Source organism: Natator depressus, chromosome 15 (genome assembly GCF_965152275.1).
Source record: "Natator depressus isolate rNatDep1 chromosome 15, rNatDep2.hap1, whole genome shotgun sequence".
NCBI lineage: Eukaryota > Metazoa > Chordata > Testudines > Cheloniidae > Natator > Natator depressus.
In genome coordinates, this window is record NC_134248.1 from 24,804,630 (window position 1) to 24,812,570 (window position 7,941).

Genomic DNA, 7,941 nt, shown 5'->3' on the forward strand with positions numbered 1-7,941 from the left:
TAGGGGCAGAGCTCTTCTTGACCTGCTGCTCACAAACCAGGAAGAATTAGTAGGGGAAGCAAAAGTGGATGGGAACCTGGGAAGCAGTGACCATGAGATGGTTGAGTTCAGGATCCTGACACAAGGAAGAAAGGAGAGCAGCAGAATATGGATCCTGGACTTCAGAAAAGCAGACTTTGACTCCCTCAGGGAACTGATGGGCAGGATCCCCTGGGAGAATAACAAGAGGGGGAAAGGAGTCCAGGAGAGCTGGCTGTATTTTAAAGAATCCTTATTGAGGTTACAGGAACAAACCATCCCGATGTGTAGAAAGAATAGTAAATATGGCAGGCGACCAGCTTGGCTCAACAGTAAAATCCTTGCTGATCTTAAACACAAAAAAGAAGCTTACAAGAAGTGGAAGATTGGACAAATGACCAGGGAAGAGTATAAAAAAATATTGCTCGGGCATGCAGGAGTGAAATCAGGAAGGCCAAATCACACCTGGAGTTGCAGCTAGCAAGAGATGTTAAGAGTAACGAGAAGGGTTTCTTCAGGTATGTTAGCAACAAGAAGAAAGTCAAGGAAAGTGTGGGCCCCTTACTGAATGAGGGAGGCAACCTAGTGACAGAGGATGTGGAAAAAGCTAATGTACTCAATGCTTTTTTTGCCTCTGTCTTCACGAACAAGATCAGCTCCCAGACTGCTGCACTGGGCAGCACAGCATGGGGAGAAGGTGACCAGCCCTCTGTGAAGAAAGAAGTGGTTCGGGACTATTTAGAAAAGCTGGACGAGCACAAGTCCATGGGGCTGGATGCGCTGCATCCGAGAGTGCTAAAGGAGTTGGCGGATGTGATTGCAGAGCCATTGGCCATTATCTTTGAAAACTCATGGTGATCGGGGGAGGTCCCGGACAACTGGAAAAAGGCTAATGTAGTGCCCATCTTTAAAAAAGGGAAGAAGGAGAATCCTGGGAACTACAGGCCAGTCAGCCTCACCTCAGTCCCTGGAAAAATCATGGAGCAGGTCCTCAAGGAATCAATTCTGAAGCACTTAGAGGAGAGGAAAGTGATCAGGAACAGTCAGCATGGATTCACCAAGGGAAAGTCATGCTTGACTAATCTAATTGCCTTCTATGACGAGATAACTGGCTCTGTGGATGAGGGGAAAGCAGTGGACGTGTTGTTCCTTGACTTTAGCAAAGCTTTTGACATGGTCTCCCACAGTATTCTTGCCAGCAAGTTAAAGAAATATGGGCTGGATGAATGGACTATAAGGTGGATAGAAAGCTGGCTAGATTGTCGGGCTCAGCAGGTAGTGATCAATGGCTCCATGTCTAGTTGGTAGCCGGTATCAAGTGGAGTGCTCCAAGGGTCGGTTCTCAGGCCGGTTTTGTTCAATATCTTCATTAATGATCTGGAGGATGGTGTGGATTGCACCCTCAGCACGTTTGCAGATGACACTACACTTGGAGGAGAGGTAGATATGCTGGAGGGTAGGGATAGGATACAGAAGGCCCTAGACAAATTAGAGGCTTGGGCCAAAAGAAATCTGATGAGGTTCAACAAGGAGAAGTGCAGAGTCCTGCACTTAGGACGGAAGAATCCCATGCACCGCTACAGACTAGGGACCGAATGGCTAGGCAACAGTTCTGCAGAAAAGGACCTAGGGGTTAGAGTGGACGAGAAGCTGGATATGAGTCAACAGTGTGCCGTTGTTGCCAAGAAGGCCAATGGCATTTTGGGATGTATAAGTAGGGGCATTGCCACCAGATCGAGGGACATGATCATTCCGCTCTATTCGACATTGGTGAGCCTCATCTGGAGTACTGTGTCCAGTTTTGGGCCCCACACTACAAGAAGGATGTGGAAAAATTGGAAAACGTCCAGTGGAGGGCAACAAAAATTATTAGGGCACTGGAACATATGACTTATGAGGAGAGGCTGAGGGAACTGGGATTGTTTAGTCTGCGGAAGAGAAGAGTGAGGGGGGATTTGATAGCTGCTTTCAACTACCTGAAAGGGGGTTCCAAAGAGGATGGATCTAGACTGTTCTCAGTGGTAGCAGATGACAGAACGAGGAGTAATGGTCTCCAGTTTCAGTGGGGGAGGTTTAGGTTGGATATTAGGAAAAACTTTTTCACTAGGAGGGTGGTGAAACACTGGAATGCATTACCTAGGGAGGTGGTGGAATCTCCTTCCTTAGAAGTTTTTAAGGTCAGGCTTGACAAAGCCCTAGCTGGGATGATTTAGTCGGGGATTGGTCCTGCTTTGAGGAGGGGGTTGGACTAGATGACCTCCTGAGGTCCCTTCCAACCCTGATATTCTATGATTCTATGATTCCATGATCTCGAAGAACACCAGTTAGGGAAAAGGTAACTATCTTTTATTAATGATAACACTGGGAGCAGGAGTGTGGTAGGGGTGCTAAGAAAACAGTCCCTTATTTTTTAAATGCAATGTTGGCAACTCTACTGCCAGGCCAGAACTCCCCAGCACTTCCTTACAGTCCCTGGCATCTGTGCCCCAGCAGTGCTGGTCCCATCCTTTCCCATCACTGTCTTCAGGAGGGGTAGATATAGGCAGATCCCCTGTTGTTACAAAGCAAACCAATCCAAAAGTTCATCCCTGTTCTTGTTTTCTGTTGTATTTTGCGCTGGACATCCAGGGTTTGTCTGCCCTCTATCCTGGAGAGCCGTTAGAGTGATGGCATCACACAGTGCCAGGAGCCTCAGAGCTGAGTGAACAAGAGGGGAAAGGATTCTTAGTCAGGCTCTTTAGCTGGTTTTGTTCACACCTGTCACTTAGATTCCAGGCAAAGAGCTGGGCGGGGTGGGGCAGGGAAGATGTGCTCCGTGTTCAAGATTCTAGACACACAATTGCGTGACTGAGGTTTAAGAAATCTCTCACTTCAGTTCTCTGGTGCTCCAAGGAGACCTCCAGCAAACCAGGGAAGACCAGACTTGATACTCCTAATATTTCCAAGTAGCAGCAGCAGCAAGGCCCCTTTATTCTACCCCCCTCAGGCTTTTGTTACACATTCAGAAAGAGGCTTTTGGACAGTGTTCTATTTTACTGGTCACTTTTATGGCAGAATCCAGGGGACATGGGCCTGATAAACAGAGAGAACCTGGAGTCAGAGATGCAGACAGGGAGGGAGCACCCAAGTGTCTGCCTGGCAGGACTTCCACTTGGCAGGAAGACGAAGGACTCAGGCATGGGAGAGAAACAAGATTATCCTAGGGCTGGAAGGGAGAGTCAGTCTCCCCAGAGCTAGTGAGGGGATAGGGCTGGGTTGGGAAGAAATCTGTTTTGGGGAAGTTTGGAGAGAGAGGCTGTCTGGGGGATCAGGAGAGAGGGGGATCAGGAGAGAAAGGGTGTCTGGGGGAGCAGGGAATCAGGACTCTTGGACTTCACTCCCCCATCAGCTGCTGCTAGTTTTGTGGCGTAACCGCTCTGTATCTGAATTCACCACTCTGTGAAGTGGGAGTTGCGAGATTTAATGCATTATTGTTTGTAAAAGGCTTTGAGATCTCTGGGTGCTTTATAAAAAGGGCCAAGTGTTGTTATCAAAGGGTGAATCTACCAGATAGATGCAGAGTATTGAGCAACACCTTACACAACGCAACATCTAAGAAAAGACATTAAGCAAAGATGCTCAGGAAAAAGCCACTAGCCTAATGTCCAGAGAACTTGTAAGAGACAGATTCCCTCATGCATTCTCCTCTGCTTGCAACCTTCTTGTTTCCCACTGCCTAGCTTCTCAAATGGTTCCATTCTGTCTATAACCAGCACAGGCTCTGCAGACTTCTGGTGCTGCACACTTTAAGCAACAAGAAGCATGACAAAGAAACTACATCTAGTACTAAAGACACATGGCGTGGGATTTCAGCAAGGGGAGGGAAATCTTGTTGGATAGGAGCAATAAGTGGTGATGGTAGGAAATGAGAGGTAGCTGTATATGGAACAGAAGCCTTGTGAGTGTAAGAAAGCTGGGAGGCTTTGGGAAAATGATGTTTGGGGGTGGAATATCAAGGCCCCACACGCTGGAGGCACAGAAAGGGAATACGATGATCTGTCTTCACCAGAGATGCCTTCACCAGTCGCCACTGAAGAGCCATTAGAAATTATCAGGCAAATAATCACCATTTGTGGAAGTTCCTAAATATGTTTTTACCCAGCAGACTTGGAAGCAGTTGTACGTTTGTAAAGATAGACGATAAAAGCTCTGGAGGAGCTGTCATCAACTTGTGGCTCAGTAATTTGTGCTTTGAAAAGTCTCTAAAGACATATTTACATGAGACCTCAAGAGCTCATTTTACCACCTCTCATATACAATTTATATAATTATTATATTGCATATAATTATTTATTTGCATATATTCTATATGATTATTTGATTATAAGTATTTCTAGGTCCTTAAAATCTTGGGGATATTTACAAAAATGATTGCATATAAATTCCTTCCAGAAAAGGGACAAAGCTCTAATTTCTTCCCCTCACTTCCAGCTGGTATGTATGTTTCCCCAGCAGGTAGAGAGTTAATGTTAAAACACACACACAACTTAATTAGTTCAAATTAACCAAATTAGTTCAATTGATATTAACACCCACTAGCAGTTTTTTACTCAAATCACAGTGGCAAAGAAATGCCGAGATTTTGATGCTCCACCTTTAATTCCTCTAATTTAATGACAGGTTTCAGAGTAGCAGCCACGTTAGTCTGTAGTCGCAAAAAGAAAAGGAGTACTTGTGGCACCTTAGAGACTAACCAATTTATTTGAGCATAAGCTTTCGTGAGCTACAGCTCACTTCATCCAGCTCACGAAAGCTTATGCTCAAATAAATTGGTTAGTCTCTAAGGTGCCACAAGTACTCCTTTTCTAATTTAATGGTTTAATCCAATAGGATAATAAACATGGCTACTTTGCACTCGGCTATTGCTTTCTATTTGTAGCTCTCCAAGTGCTTTATATAGCTAGATCTACATAATTATTATTATTTTACTTTATTTTCAGAGATGATAGAGAGGTTACTAGTCTCATTTCACAACTGGTGAACATACACAACTCTCACTGAGGTCAGTGGGAACTAAGGATGTTCAGCGCCTGTGAAAATCAGGCCACTTGTGACTTTAGACTGTAGTCTGTCAAAGCAGGGATGGTCTTTTTTCTGTGTTTGTACAGCACCCTGAACAATAAGATACCAAACCCAACTGGGGGCTTTGGGCACTACCATCATATAAATATTTACTACTGTTTGCTACTGTGACTACAGGTCACACAGGAAGTCATTGGCAGAGGTGAGACATTAACTCAGGTGTCCTGGCACCTAACCCAATACACAATCTAACAGATCACAGCTAGAAAGGAGTTACCACCTATGAGTGCTGCACCAGACGTGTTTTATGTCAGGTGAACTTTGAATTTCTTTGGTTTGGGTTTTAGTCTTATAACATCATTTAAATGTAGTTTGTGTGTGTTTCTTTCCAAAAGCTAGAGGGATGTAGGATCCAGTCCTGCAGTACTTTCTCAGGAGAAACTCAGCAGAAGCTTTGCCTAAAAAGAGCTGGGCCCTTAGTAATGCTGTATATTTCCGTAGGGTGCCCAATGGCCTTGGAGGAAGGGGGTTGAGAAACACTGATAATGGAAATAAAGAAAGTACACAGAAGGAGAAGAACCAGGTGAGGGGTCACACAGCTTATGTCTTTCAGATAGTGCAGTAGTATTTGGAAATGTAACTGCATGTAAGGGTGCCAGAAGCAAGGTGTAGAGAGAGGAGGAGATGATTTAATGGAGACTAGCCCCACTTATGGCCTTTTCTCCTTTGATTAAAAAAAATTAAGAACACATTCTTATTTTAAGTTACTCCTGCCTTCAGAGTGTGAGTGTTGGGAGAGAACATCAAACTCATGTAACACACTGGTTCTGTAGGACGTCCCCTTCTAGTGGCTGGCCTACATAGGGATTAAAAGCCCACTACTGCTACCAGTTAACAGTCAGCTCAGGTGGTGGAGACATGTGATTTTGGTGCAGAAGGTTCCCAGCTTCTATCTCTGCCGGGTGTCCCATGAATAGAGGTTATTGCACCTGACAGGTGCTGGATGGAGAACAATGGAAGTGATGTCCTCTGTTTGCAGAATGTGGACCCCAGCAACATGATCTGACCATCACCTGAAGGCAGTATCTCTGAGGGAATTCGGCTCTGGCATCCTTGCTACAATTGCCAACAAGGTAGATTGTTGGGATGGTGTTTTTTTGTTGCAGCCACAAATGGTTAAACGGAGACCACTAATTTTACATGGACCACAGACCATTAGACAGATGGGAACAACTTTTGGTCACTTTGTACCCAAGCCAACTTCACTGGGGGCTGCCCAGAGTGAAAAGTCAGAACAAAAGGTAGCCAGCCAAGCCAAGTAAAGTTGACATGAATTGCAGGTGCCAAAACTTAAGGGTCTGATTTTCTGTGGTCTTGCACCTTGTGTTGTCATTTACAGCTGAGCCAAGAGAGTTGCAGAGTTGATGTAAAATCCTATTGTTCTGACAGGGTATCAATAGACACCCACTTTGCACGGGTGTCAGTGATGGAGAATCCAGCTCTAAATTCTTGACAGCTTCCTATCAGCGGAGAAAGAATAAAAGAGAGTGCTCAAAAAAGTAGAAGGGTCCCTCTACACCTGGTACTACTGTATTCTAAAGAGAGATGTTTTCATAGGGTCTTTGCTATTTTGAAGTCATTTATTATAGGAGCATTGTATATTTTTAAGCTGTCAGTGCAAGAACCAGGTAAACCACCCAGACTCTAATTCTCCAAGGCCCTGCAGTTGTTTACACTAATGCAGAGTGGCTGTAAAATACTACTAACTGGGAAAGGCACCATTCTACACCTACTTCATAGACGTGTAAAGGACTGCAGCAGGGTCAAGACAATGGAGAATCAGGCCCACAAAGAGCAAGGCCAAGAATTGTGTGTTTCTGCAAAGTTTTACAAGCATTTGAGGGATCATTGCAAACACAATTATTTCCAAATCCTGCAGCAAAGTTTCAGGGACAGTCAGGCATCAATTTGCAAAGTGCTGGATGAGGGGGTTTAGCTGTATGACTCCTGTTGACTTTGATGAGAATTGTGCAGCCAAGCTTTACGCGCCACTTTGAAAATATGGGGTAAAAAGCATATAATTCTGTGCCTTAGGCTTTCAGGCCCTGTGCTAACAGAGTACAGCACACATCAGTTGTTTAAGCAATAGTCCTCACCACTGCCCTAACTTGAGATGCATTTGGAGTTGAAAGTGAAACTTCAGAACATCCAGATCATTTATTTTACAGTAGATCAGGCATCAGCCATGATTATTCCTATTAGACAGTGCCCTTATGTAGTGTTTAGTGGGTAGAACAGGGGAGTGGAGCTCAGAGACTTGAGTTGCAGTTCCTGTTGTGTGACCTTACACAAATCGCTTAACCTCTGTGACTCAGTTTCTCCACCTATAAAATGGAGATCACACCTACCTGCCTTTGTAAAGCACTAATGAAATGGAAGATGATATAGGCCCAATTCTGTGCCATGTAAGTCAAGGGGAGGCTGCCATTAAAAAGGAACGGGATTGGGCCCCATCTGGTTGTAAAATATTAATAGAAATTATAAGAGTGTTACAGCCTTCTCAGAGTGACACTCTTACAATGGAAATGCCATGTAATGTGAAAGTTCCAGCATGGTGCTTAATTACAGTTGCAGAACCCACTAGAAAGGGCAGTCAGCCAGATTCTGATCAATTACACTCAGGTAAATCTGGAATCATTTGAACTGAATATCCCACAGGTTTACTGTGGATAAATCTGAGGATAACTCTGTTGCAATTAAATCGATCCCATCGTCTGAATGAGTTTTGGGGTCACAGATTGGTGTTTCTAAGACTTTTTAAAATTTTTTAAAATTTAGCATTCTGAATCTGCGTAGAAATTT